The 12,288-nt window shown below is 52.4% G+C and overlaps 1 protein-coding gene across 3 annotated transcripts in view; it reads right to left on the bottom strand.

Annotated features, from left to right (window-relative positions):
• COL15A1 (collagen type XV alpha 1 chain) overlaps nt 1-12,288 on the bottom strand; it is a 1,158,634-nt gene that overhangs the window by 902,042 nt on the left and 244,304 nt on the right. The window lies entirely within an intron of this gene.

The raw sequence follows: 12,288 nt of genomic DNA, 5'->3' as shown, positions 1-12,288 counted from the left end.
TCCTGTGACAGGGTACCTCCTTCGTCCTCTGTGCACACACCTTTGTCTTTTCTCACAGGGAACATTATCATATTTCCTTAAAGGGATTACTAGCGGTTTCCATATCCTGAGCGATTTGATGGTACCAAAACACCTCTAGGATAGAAAATGTATTCATCCCTCGGTATCTGCCAAGAGGACTGTTATACAAACTGCCTCAGAGAACTTTTAAGATCTAGATTATACATATCCCTGAGAATCAGAGTGGACACAAAAACCTGCCTACTCACAACGAGTGTAAATACAACTACACCTATATCCAGGGATTAGCCTTTTGATAACCTTACTAACCATCCTGGACATGAAATAGTCCTTTCACTAAACTATATACCAAAAAGGGAACAGGCATTGTGGCGCCCCAGGACCTGGTCGCCACAACAGCATTGCCCTCCCAAAGGGTTAATGCTGAGCCTGGAGGTAATTGGGAGATCCATTGGCCAGCAAGTTTAACACCCAACGCAGTTCTCCCTCCGGCCAGCAGGGGGAGCTCTGAACCTGGGATTCCAGGGAGCATCCCCTTAAGCCTGGTCTGAGAGAGGAAGTAGTGTTCAGTCTGTAGAGAGCAGTAGGAGTGAACAGACGCAGAGTGAGCTGTCCTGTGAATCTGGGGCCTAGAGCTAGAGTAGCTTGGCCCAGAGAAGCAGGAGTAGCTGAGAGGCAGTAGAGAGACTCGGACATCGGAGTCTGTGGCCACCAGGGCTTAAAATACTCCCTGGTAGCCGAATCCGAAGGGCAGGAGAGCTGCAAGCACCTGGCCCAAAAACATCCCAAAACTACAGCTGCAGCATGAAGGCCGGTGTAGATTCCAGCAGAGAAGCACCAGAGAGAGAGCCTGCGCAGCCTGCTACAGAGGGAAAGGGACGCACCAACAGTCCCAGCAGCACAGAGGGCCATTGCTGGATTCAGAGAAGCAGGGTCCTATCGTAACAAAGCAAAGTACAGGAGTAGGCCTCATACTCAGCTGGCCAGAGAGATCACCCCAAGTACTTCCAGGCCGACCGGATCCCCATCACCACCTGTAACGGTCTCCCAGGACTGGACTGTTTCCAAAGTAAAGAGGAAAAGGTAAAGAGACTGTTGTTTATGCCTGGTTCTTTCATCGTCTGTCGGCCCTGCACCGTGTTAGCCACACAACCTCATAGACTTCCACGAGCATTAACAGTATCCCCGGGGCTCCGCTCCACCTGTGGGGAGCAGTACCACCATTGCTGCCATAACATCACCCCGGAGGCCTCAGACAGCAGCGGCAGCTTAATAGCCGCAGACCACAGGTGGCGTCACGAACACAACCATTAATAAGCAAGCCACATATTCTACTGACACCCACCAGGGCCACGGAGCCGGGCCCAGCCACCACTGACTACCACCGGACTAGTCCGGCCCGGCACCGGGTGTCCCATAGCCCTGGGGTGGGCGAGTCAACTTTGGCGTCACGAACAGGATTTCGTGCCCGGTCCCACCGGGTACTGTGCGCCTGCAGAAACTGTGCCTAAAAGACTGTGTTACTATTTGAAAACTGCCGCCGCCATTAGCCCCACTGAGCGCAGGAAGAAGGGGGGCGTGCCTGACAAAGAGCGCGAAGGGAGCGCGCCATCAGAGCAGAGCGCTGTTAACCCCGCGCGACCCAGAAGGGAATTTGAAAAGTGAACGGAGCCTGGTAAGGTTCACTAAGGGGGAGGAAGATGTCCGACTCGGAGGAAGAGCAGGTGGCTGCCATGGCCCGAGGCGCCGCAGCACCGGCCGAAGCAATCCCAGTCGCCGCCGCCCCAGCCCCCGCTGTAGCGCCGGTAATGCCGATCACAATGCCGTAGATCCCGGGAGCAGAATGGCTGCCGCAGTACGCCGGGGAGTCCCATACCTTGAGCGACTTCAGAGAAAGCCTGCACAGCTTGTTCCGGGTGTATCCACTGACTGAGAGCCAGAAGGTGGGCATATTAATGGGGCAGCTAGCTGGCGCAGCCCAGCGTGAAGTGAAGTCCTGGCCTGATACAGATAAAGGGACAGTAACCCAGATACTGGCCAAGCTAAAGAGTACTTTTGACACCCGCACCGCAGCAGAAATAAAGATGAGATTCTTTGGGTGCAAACAACGGGCCACAGACAGCATAAGGGACTATGCCTTAAACCTGCAGGAGGCCCTGAAAGCAGTTAAACAGGTAGACCCAGAGAGTGTACGTGAAGAACACAAACTCCTAACTGAGCAGTTCATAGAAGGGCTCCTGTCAGATGCCCACAGGACCCAGCTGCGTATCATGGTCCTGCAGAACCCTGCTCTGGACTTTGCAAAGTTTAAGGACCAGGCCATCCGGGTACTGAGAGAATCTACACCGAATGACCCAGTATCCCTCCGGCCTCTTGCTATCACGTACCCCGGGGTGGTGCCTGCAACACAAGCTGCTGCAGGGGCTGAGGCGCAGTCCCTAGAAAAGGATCCCACTGCAGAGCTCAGACAGCAGGTTCGGGAGCTGACCAAGACTGTAGCGGCCCTTGCCAAGACCGTGCAGTCTCTACAAGTGACCCCATCACCTGCAAGAATCGAGTTGGCCTCCAGCCCAGATGACATTCCCATGGATGCGACAGAGGAGGGTTCCGCCGACCCGAGGCAGAGACACAGACCGGTATGATTCAACGGGACAACCGATCTGCCGCCGCTGCAGCCAGGCGGGCCACATTGCACGACACTGTCCTTTAAATGGGCCGAGCCTGGGGCCAGGAGGCGACCCCCAGGTGTAAGGAAGTCCGGCTCAACCCCCAGCCGTAGCAAGTATGTGGAAGGACGACCGGTCCGTCCTATTGTGCTGGATGGGATCCCTTTGAATGCCCTCCTGGATACGGGGTCCCAGGTAACAACCATCCCCTATAAACTGTACAAGAGATATTGGGCTGATTCAGACATTGACCATGGCCCAGATGATGATTTAACAATTGTGGCCAGTAATGGTCAGCCCTTACCTCAAATTGGGTACAAAGAAGTAACCATTAAAGTGGGGCGGGTAGAATTGCCATGTCAGGGGATGATAATTGTAGATATTGATCGCAAAGAATCTGACCCACTGCTAACCATTGGTACAAATGTGATAGAAAATTGTATTGCCGAAGTGATCATTTTGTTGCAACAGGCGTCTGAAACTGCCAGCTCCGGGCAGCAGCGTGCCCTACAGAGGGAGATCCGAGCCCTGATGAGGAGGCAGCAGGTAGAGCTGGCCGGAGGAGAAATTGGCAGTCTGAGGGTAAGTGACCCCCTCCCCATTGCAATACCCCCAAGAAGTGAAATGTTGATATGGTGTCGGGCAGCAATAGGCCTCAAGGGTCAGGACTACCATGCCTTGGTAGAACCGGTGTATTCAGACAGTAGGCCTGGAGTCCTGATAGCCAGAGGGGTAGCAGATGTCCGCAAGGGGAGAGTGCCCGTCCGTGTCCTGAATTGTGGGGAGGAGGAAGCCAAATTGCCCCGGTACGCCACTGTAGCAAAACTGTACACTGTCAGCAACAATACCATCAAAGCAGTGGAACCCTTGATCCCGTCCGACCAGGCGGAAGACAATGGCTCCAAGGGGCAGCTGGAAGACTGGTGCCAAAAATTGCATGTGGGCACCGACTCCACCCCCTCACACCAAAAGCATGGGGTTTACCGGGTGGTACAGGAGTACGAGCGGGTTTTTAGCAAACACCCCCTAGATTTTGGGCAGGTGAAAGGGGTTAAACATCAAATCCCCACGGGTGATCATCATCCCATTAAAGAGAGATACCGCCCTGTACCCCCCGCACAGTATCAGCGTGCCAAAGAAATGTTACGGGAAATGAAGGAGGCTGGGGTGATCAGAGATAGTTGTAGCCCCTGGGCAGCTCCACTAGTGCTCGTAAAGAAAAAAGATGGTACAATGAGAATGTGTGTAGATTACAGGCAAATTAACCGCATTACACATAAAGATGCTTATCCACTGCCCAGAATAGAGGAGTCACTAACAGCCTTAAAGTCAGCTAACTATTTCTCCACCTTGGATCTCACCAGTGGGTATTGGCAGGTTCCCGTGGCAGAGGCGGACAGGGAGAAGACTGCATTCACGACACCAATGGGCCTCTGTGAGTTCAACTGTATGCCATTCGGGCTTTGCAACGCCTCAGGGACATTCCAAAGGTTGATGGAGTGCTGCTTGGGCCACCACAACTTTGAAACCGTGCTGTTGTACCTGGATGACGTCATAGTCTACTCCAAGACTTATGAAGACCACCTGAGGCACTTAGCAGAAGTGTTTGAGTCCTTGTCGAAATATGGCCTGAAGATAAAGCCGTCCAAATGTCACCTCTTGAAGCCAAAGGTACAGTACCTGGGTCATGTGGTCAGCGCAGAAGGTGTGGCACCTGATCCAGAGAAAGTCACCGTAATCAAGGACTGGCCAAGACCCACCACAGTAAAGGAGGTGCGGCAGTTCCTTGGGCTGGTAGGCTACTACCGAAGGTTCATTGATGGTTTCACCAAGATAGCAGCGCCCCTTCAAGATCTCCTGGTGGGCCAGCCAAAGCAGGCTAAGAAGCAGAGCCCTCCATTTGAATGGAGCAGCCAATTAGAAACATCCTTTGTCCGGCTGAAAGGGGCTCTCACGGGAGAAGAAATTCTGGCCTACCCTGACTACAGCCAGCCGTTTGTACTGTATACGGATGCCAGCAACGTGGGACTGGGAGCAGTTCTGTCCCAGGTGCAGGTAGGCAGAGAGAGGGTGATAGCGTACGCCAGTAGGAAGCTTCGGCCCACAGAAAGGAATCCAGAAAACTACAGTTCCTTCAAGCTGGAGTTCCTCGCTATTGTTTCGGCAGTGACTGAACGCTTCAAGCACTATCTGGCGTCGGCCAAGTTCACCATCTTCACAGACAACAATCCGTTGACACACCTGGCAACAGCCAAGTTAGGTGCGTTGGAACAGCGATGGATGGCCCGGCTGTCTAACTTTGACTTTACCATCAAGTATCGGGCTGGCAAGAAGAATAACAATGCTGATGCGCTGTCCAGAATGCCTCACTTACCCGAATCTGGAGAAGACCTGGATGAACTCGAAGAGATAGAGTTACCGGCTTTCCATCATCAGGGTGTTTCCCAGTGTGAGCATGCTGTGGGAGCGAAGCGCTCGAGCCAGCACGAGGTCTCGGTCAACCCATTACTCCACCATAATTGAGAAGAGACACAGAACGGTGACCCGGCTGTGCGATTGGTCAAAGAAAAGCTAGCACAAGCTGAGACTCATCTTGGATCAGATGCCCCAGAAGAAGCCCAGCAGCTGTGGAAGGAGAGGGGACGACTGTTCACCTACCAAGGCAAGCTCTGCAAGAGATATGTCAACTGGCGAACGAATGAACTTGTCTGGCAGATAGTGGTCCCGCAGAGGGATGCTCCAATGATCCTAGCAGCTTATCATGATAACGCAGGATACTTCGGGTGGAAGAAGTTGGAGACCCTACTCCGTGATCGGTTCTACTGGGTGCACATGAGAAAGACAGTCGAGAAGTGGTGCCGAGACTGTGGTCCGTGTAATCTGAGGCGGAAAGATGATGCCAGCCAGAGGTCTCCCCTACAGCCAATTGTCACGAAGCAGCCCCTGGAGTTGGTAGCCCTGGACCACGTGAAGTTAACACCAAGCCGGTCGGGCTATGTGTACGCCCTCACCATTGTGGACCATTACTCGCGTTTCCTGGTAGTAGTGCCCGTGAAGGACCAGACAGCCAGGACGGCAGCGAGAGCATTTCAGGCCTACTTTTGTCGACCTCACGGTTACCCTGAAAGGGTACTGACTGATCAAGGTCCTGCATTCGAGGCAGAAGTGTTCCAAGAGTTCTGTAACATGTACGGTTGTAAGAAAATCAGAACCACACCGTACCACCCCCAAACCAATGGATTGTGCGAGAAGATGAACCATGTGGTTATTGATATGCTCAAGACTCTACCTTTGGAAGAAAGAAACCAATGGCCAGAAAAGTTACCAGATCTGGTAGACTTGTACAACCATATCCCGGTAAATTCGACCAACTGCAGCCCTGCTTACCTGATGCGAGCCAGACCTGGCAAGTTACCTGTAGACTTGGAGATGGGGACTGTGTCACCTGAGGCGGTTCAGGAAATAGAGGATTGGGATACAGAGCGGCAGCAGCGGTACCGTAAGGTCCAAGAATGCGTAGAGAGGAGCCTGTCTCAAGCAAGAACGAGACAAGAGCAGCATTACAATCAAACAGCCCCAGCAACTCCCTTAGCACCGGGAGAACAAGTCCTCAAGAAGAAGCGGAGGACGCATAAATTGGATGATCAGTGGAAGAACGAGCCCTACACCATTATCCCCTCCAACTTTGACAATAGTAAGGTATGCCTCATAAGCAAGGATGAAGGCAGGACCTATCAAGCAGTTTCTCGGGACCGCCTGAAAACGTGCCCTGAACGGTGCAGAACCCAAAAAGAAGTAGAAGAAGTACAAGAAAGTCCCCAAAGTCAAGAAAAAGAGGGAGAGATGATCCAAACAATCCTTGGGAAATTCCCCAAAACTTGGACCCGAATAAACAATGCCATAGTGGTACCAGTCCTGACGTTCCCGCAGTTGGTCGAGCCAGAAACAGAAGAGGTTCCAGATCCACCTAAAGAACCGTCCGCTCCAACACGAGATGACATGCCAGCAGTGGAACAGGAGGTTCAACCCCCTGCCAGTGGTGAACCTGCCGTACCCTTGGCGAATCTGAGATCCCGTAGGCAACCGACATGTATCCCTGTCAGGGTTAGGCCTACCAATCACACGGGGGGGGCAGACACTCCAAGTAGTCAGGGACAAACCCCAGAGCTACGCCGGTCCCAACGTAGGACTCGGGGACAGCCCCCTCCAAGGTATAGAATATAGAAAGTAAAATACCTAACAGAATGTAAATAGTTATGTGAAATGTCTGTAATGTTGTGTATAAAATGCTTTTTTGTCTTAGGCGATTAAGTAAATGGACAATTGGGCCACTGGACTATGGGTGGCCAACACCTAAATTGTTCATAGTTAGCACCCGTGTGCTCAACACCCCTGAAGAAAAACCCGTCCGGCGTGCATAGAGTGGGGTCATCAATGCTCTGACGCACGCCCAGAGACTACGTTGGGGGTTTGATCGCGGCGGGTCCCCCATGGAGCAGTGTAATGGACACCCAGCAGGGAGCCACACTGGACTCTTATAGTAGTGTTTAAGTTTGTAACGTTTAAGTAATGCGCCTCCCATAATGGGATGAAATGTTGTAACATGTTATGTTTGTTTCCACAGTCCGGGAGTAGTGAATTTAACTAAGGGGGAGTGTGGCGCCCCAGGACCTGGTCGCCACAACAGCATTGCCCTCCCAAAGGGTTAATGCTGAGCCTGGAGGTAATTGGGAGATCCATTGGCCAGCAAGTTTAACACCCAACGCAGTTCTCCCTCCGGCCAGCAGGGGGAGCTCTGAACCTGGGATTCCAGGGAGCATCCCCTTAAGCCTGGTCTGAGAGAGGAAGTAGTGTTCAGTCTGTAGAGAGCAGTAGGAGTGAACAGACGCAGAGTGAGCTGTCCTGTGAATCTGGGGCCTAGAGCTAGAGTAGCTTGGCCCAGAGAAGCAGGAGTAGCTGAGAGGCAGTAGAGAGACTCGGACATCGGAGTCTGTGGCCACCAGGGCTTAAAATACTCCCTGGTAGCCGAATCCGAAGGGCAGGAGAGCTGCAAGCACCTGGCCCAAAAACATCCCAAAAGTACAGCTGCAGCATCAAGGCTGGTGTGGATTCCAGCAGAGAAGCACCAGAGAGAGAGCCTGCGCAGCCTGCTACAGAGGGAAAGGGACGCACCAACAGTCCCAGCAGCACAGAGGGCCATTGCTGGATTCAGAGAAGCAGGGTCCTATCGTAACAAAGCAAAGTACAGGAGTAGGCCTCATACTCAGCTGGCCAGAGAGATCACCCCAAGTACTTCCAGGCCGACCGGATCCCCATCACCACCTGTAACGGTCTCCCAGGACTGGACTGTTTCCAAAGTAAAGAGGAAAAGGTAAAGAGACTGTTGTTTATGCCTGGTTCTTTCATCGTCTGTCGGCCCTGCACCGTGTTAGCCACACAACCTCATAGACTTCCACGAGCATTAACAGTATCCCCGGGGCTCCGCTCCACCTGTGGGGAGCAGTACCACCATTGCTGCCATAACATCACCCCGGAGGCCTCAGACAGCAGCGGCGGCTTAATAGCCGCAGACCACAGGTGGCGTCACGAACACAACCATTAATAAGCAAGCCACATATTCTACTGACACCCACCAGGGCCACGGAGCCGGGCCCAGCCACCACTGACTACCACCGGACTAGTCCGGCCCGGCACCGGGTGCCCCATAGCCCTGGGGTGGGCGAGTCAGCATCACTATCCTGAAAAATAGGACCAGTTTCCCTGTGTCCTTTCTCAGAAGTGACTCAGATCATATCCCCTGATGATCCCCTGTACTGCGTTAGGGGGGGTGAAACGCATCGGGAGAGCTGGGGGGGTCCATAAGCTAAGTGGAACTCCAAGCTCTTACCTAACTAATCCAGCAATTCTATATTAGGGAAACCATACCTAACTTAAGAACCCTGGACATCTAACGCATTACTGCACTTGTTTGTCTATGGTTCTGTTTTAAGCACTTCTATCACTTTTTCCGGTGGTGGTTATCCCCGCTAGAGGTCGGTAAGGACGGTGAGGGTGACTTATACCTCAAGTAGAGAGAGGTCAAATGTTAGTAGGGATATCTATCCACTAGCAAAGAAGGTAGATACAGTATACATATAAATTAGTATCACCCTGACAGTGACTTAGTAACAACTACACTCTGTCCTCCTCTATACAACCATTGTCTGAGGCTGCCCTCAGGCGTGGGTATAACTTTGGCTGACACCTGCACTTTATATGTATGTTCATGTGATCTTAACTATCTTTGATGAAAAGAACACTACAACTGTTCTGTTTTAATATTTATGAAATAAAATAAAATAATATTTTCTTATGAGAGTAGTCATAGTAGTGGTGTTCTGAGATAATTGCTACCTCAATACTAACCCTTGTGGTTTTAGTAAAAGTGAAACGGGGAGTCAACAAAGTCCCAACGGGGACGGGCAGTATGGTAGCCGGGAACCGCTACCTTTTTCAATATTCTTCTTCAATTTTGACCTCGGGACTGTATGGCACGGGAGGGGACTGGGTGTGCCTCCGGGCGCTGCGGCTCACCCTCCTCTTCACATCGAGGTCGAACCATCCCCTCATCGGGCAACTGTGGCATCCGAGACAGCGCATCAGCATTGGTGTTCTTGCGGCTAGCCCTGTACTTGATGGTGAAGTCGTAGTTGGACAGTTGAGCCATCCACCACTGCTCCAGGGTGCCCAGCTTGGCCGTGTCCAAATGTGTCAACGGGTTGTTGTCCGTGTAAGCAGTAAACTTCGCCGCCACTAGGTAATGTTTAAACCTTTCTGTTATCGCCCACACGAGGGCCAAGAACTCTAGCTTGAAGAAGCTGTAATTCTCGGGATTCCTCTCCGTTGGCCAGAGCTTCCTGCTGGTGTAGGCGATCTTCTTCTCCTTTCCATCTTGTACCTGGGACAGGACTGCACCCAGGCCCACATTGCTGGCATCAGTGTAAAGGATGAACGGGAGGCCGTAATCGGGATAGGCCAAGATTTCTTCCCCTGTCAGGGCCGACTTCAGCTGCTGGAAGGACTCCTTGTGCTTCTCTCCCCAGACAAACGGGGGTCCAGGAGATCTACCATTTTTGGTCTGTCCCACGAGGAGGTCTTGCATGGGTGCGGCCATCTTCGTGTACCGTTTGATAAAACGGCGGTAGTAGCCCACTAGGCCCAGGAACTGTCTCACCTCCTTCACCGTGGTTGGCTACGGCCAGCTCTGGATATCGGAAATCTTCTCATGATCCGGGGCTACGTCTTCCGCACTCACCACATGCCCGAGGTACTGCACTTTGGGTTTCAACAGATGGCACTTAGAAGGTTTTAATTTCATCCCGTACTTGGAGAGGGCCGCGAACACTTCTGCCAGGTGCTCCAGGTGGGCTTCATATGTCTTGGAGTACACAATCACATCATCCAGATACAGCAGGACAGTCTCGAAGTTGAGATGCCCCAAACAGCATTCCATGAGTCTCTGGAAGGTCCCCGGGGCATTGCACAGCCCGAAGGGCATACTGTTGAACTCGCAGAGTCCCATGGGGGTAGCGAATGCAGTCTTCTCACGGTCTTACCGTGCAACCGCCACCTGCCAGTAGCCACTTGTAAGGTCAAAGGTAGAGAAATAATTAGCAGTCTTCAGGGCAGCCAGTGACTCTTAAATGCGGGGGAGAGGGTAGGCATCTTTATGCGTTATCTGATTAATCTTCCAGTAATGCACACACATTCTTATGGTACCATCCTTCTTCTTCACCAGCACCAATGGAGCTGCCCAGGGACTACAAGTATCCCGGATGACCCCTGCCTCCTTCATGTTCCTCAACATGTCTTTGGTGCACTGGTAGTGTGCAGGTGGGATTGACCTGTACCTGTCTTTAATGGGTGGATGTGTACCCATGGAGATATGGTGTTCAACCCCTTTAATTCTCCCAAAATCTAGCGGGTGCTTGCTGAAAACCTGCCCGTACTCTTGCACTACCCGGTATACACCTTCCTTGTGGTGCATGGGTGTGGACTCGGTGCCGATATGCAACTCCCGGCACCACTCCTCTAACTGTTTGGGTGGAGGGTCACTGCCCGAGTGTGGTGTAGTGGTTGTGGGGATTGTTTCGTGGATAGCGTGTGCATCTACGGTGAACAACTTGGCTATGGTGGCGTAGCGGGGGAGCCTGACCTCTTCCTCTCCCCAATTTAGCACTCTCACGGGCACTCTCCCCTTTTTGACATCAATCACCCCTCTGGCTGCCATCACTGTGGGCCAGTGCTCCGAAGGCAAGGGCTCTACCATTGCCGGGTAATCCTGTCCTTGGGGTCCTACTGCTGCCCTGCACCAAATCATCATCTCGCTCTGCGGCGCCACCACCAAAGGCGCGGCGTCCATCACCTGCACACGACCAATCTTCCCACCTGTCATGTTCACCTGCTGTCACTGCAGGAGGGCCCGGATTTCACGTTGCAGCGCCCTCTGCCGACCCCCTCCCGCATTGGCAGACAATTGTTGCAACAGAACCTAAACAAACTTTCCTATGACCGGAAAGGGTTCCACAAGAAATATAGAAAAATAGGCCCCGCCCCCACGCCCGGACACATCCACCATCTCTGCTCTGACATGACGCAAGGTAATACTGATTAACTACTTATGCCCCCTTGTCATTGGGACTTTTATGGGATTCTACAGATCTCCTACATAAACTGTTTACTTTACACTGTCCCTATTTGACTTTTCACGGGCCATTTTACACTCTATATAATCCTCCATTATATTGCTGCCTATCAGCAGGTTTTTGCCATCTGGTGGTGTGTCCTGGTACTGCTGTGGGTTGTTTTCTGGCAGGCTGTTTCCATCTAGCCTGCCACCACTGTGTGTCCTGTATCACCTTTACATTTACATTTAATAAAATTTGTATTTCACTCTGATTATCCGTGGTCCTCTCTTTTTGTATCCCCACCTCTATTTATTGGCATCTTGGGGCTACATATTTTTAGGTTCTATAATTGTTGCAACAGGCTCAACACTTCCCCCATGCAGTTCTCAATCACGTTGGTCCTGAGGACTACCTTGGGGTTATGGTCACTGGAATCATTCAGCACCACAATCTTCCCTTGACGTCTCAACTCCGTTCGTCCCACAGTCAGGGCCACTTCCTTGAACCCCACCTGGACCATAGGGAGCCCATTGGCTGCAATGATAGTTAAGCCATCGTCCGGAGGGGTAAGTTCACTGTCAGCCCAGTATCGCTGGTACAACGTGTAGGGCATAGTCGTTACCTGTGATCCGGTGTCGAGCAGGGCCATGGTCGGGACACCATCCACCGCCAGGGAGATGATGGGGCGGCCTCCAACCCGCCAATCAGCTGGGCCTTGAGGATCTACTCCTGAGGATTGGCCCTTGGCCTTAGGGGTTGCTCGTTTAACGGACACCGTCTGGAGTAGTGACCAGTCTTGTTACACTTGTAGCAGACAGGCGGTCCATACCGTGGGTCATTGTTCCTCCTCCGCTGCATATAGGGGGCGTCCTCCGGGCTGTCGGTGAGCTACATCTTCTCCGCGGGCTTGACTCTCGTCGGTAGCTGTAGAGCGG

This window comes from Anomaloglossus baeobatrachus, chromosome 6 (genome assembly GCF_048569485.1).
Source record: "Anomaloglossus baeobatrachus isolate aAnoBae1 chromosome 6, aAnoBae1.hap1, whole genome shotgun sequence".
Lineage (NCBI taxonomy): Eukaryota > Metazoa > Chordata > Amphibia > Anura > Aromobatidae > Anomaloglossus > Anomaloglossus baeobatrachus.
This window is presented reverse-complemented; position numbering and strand designations above follow the sequence as displayed.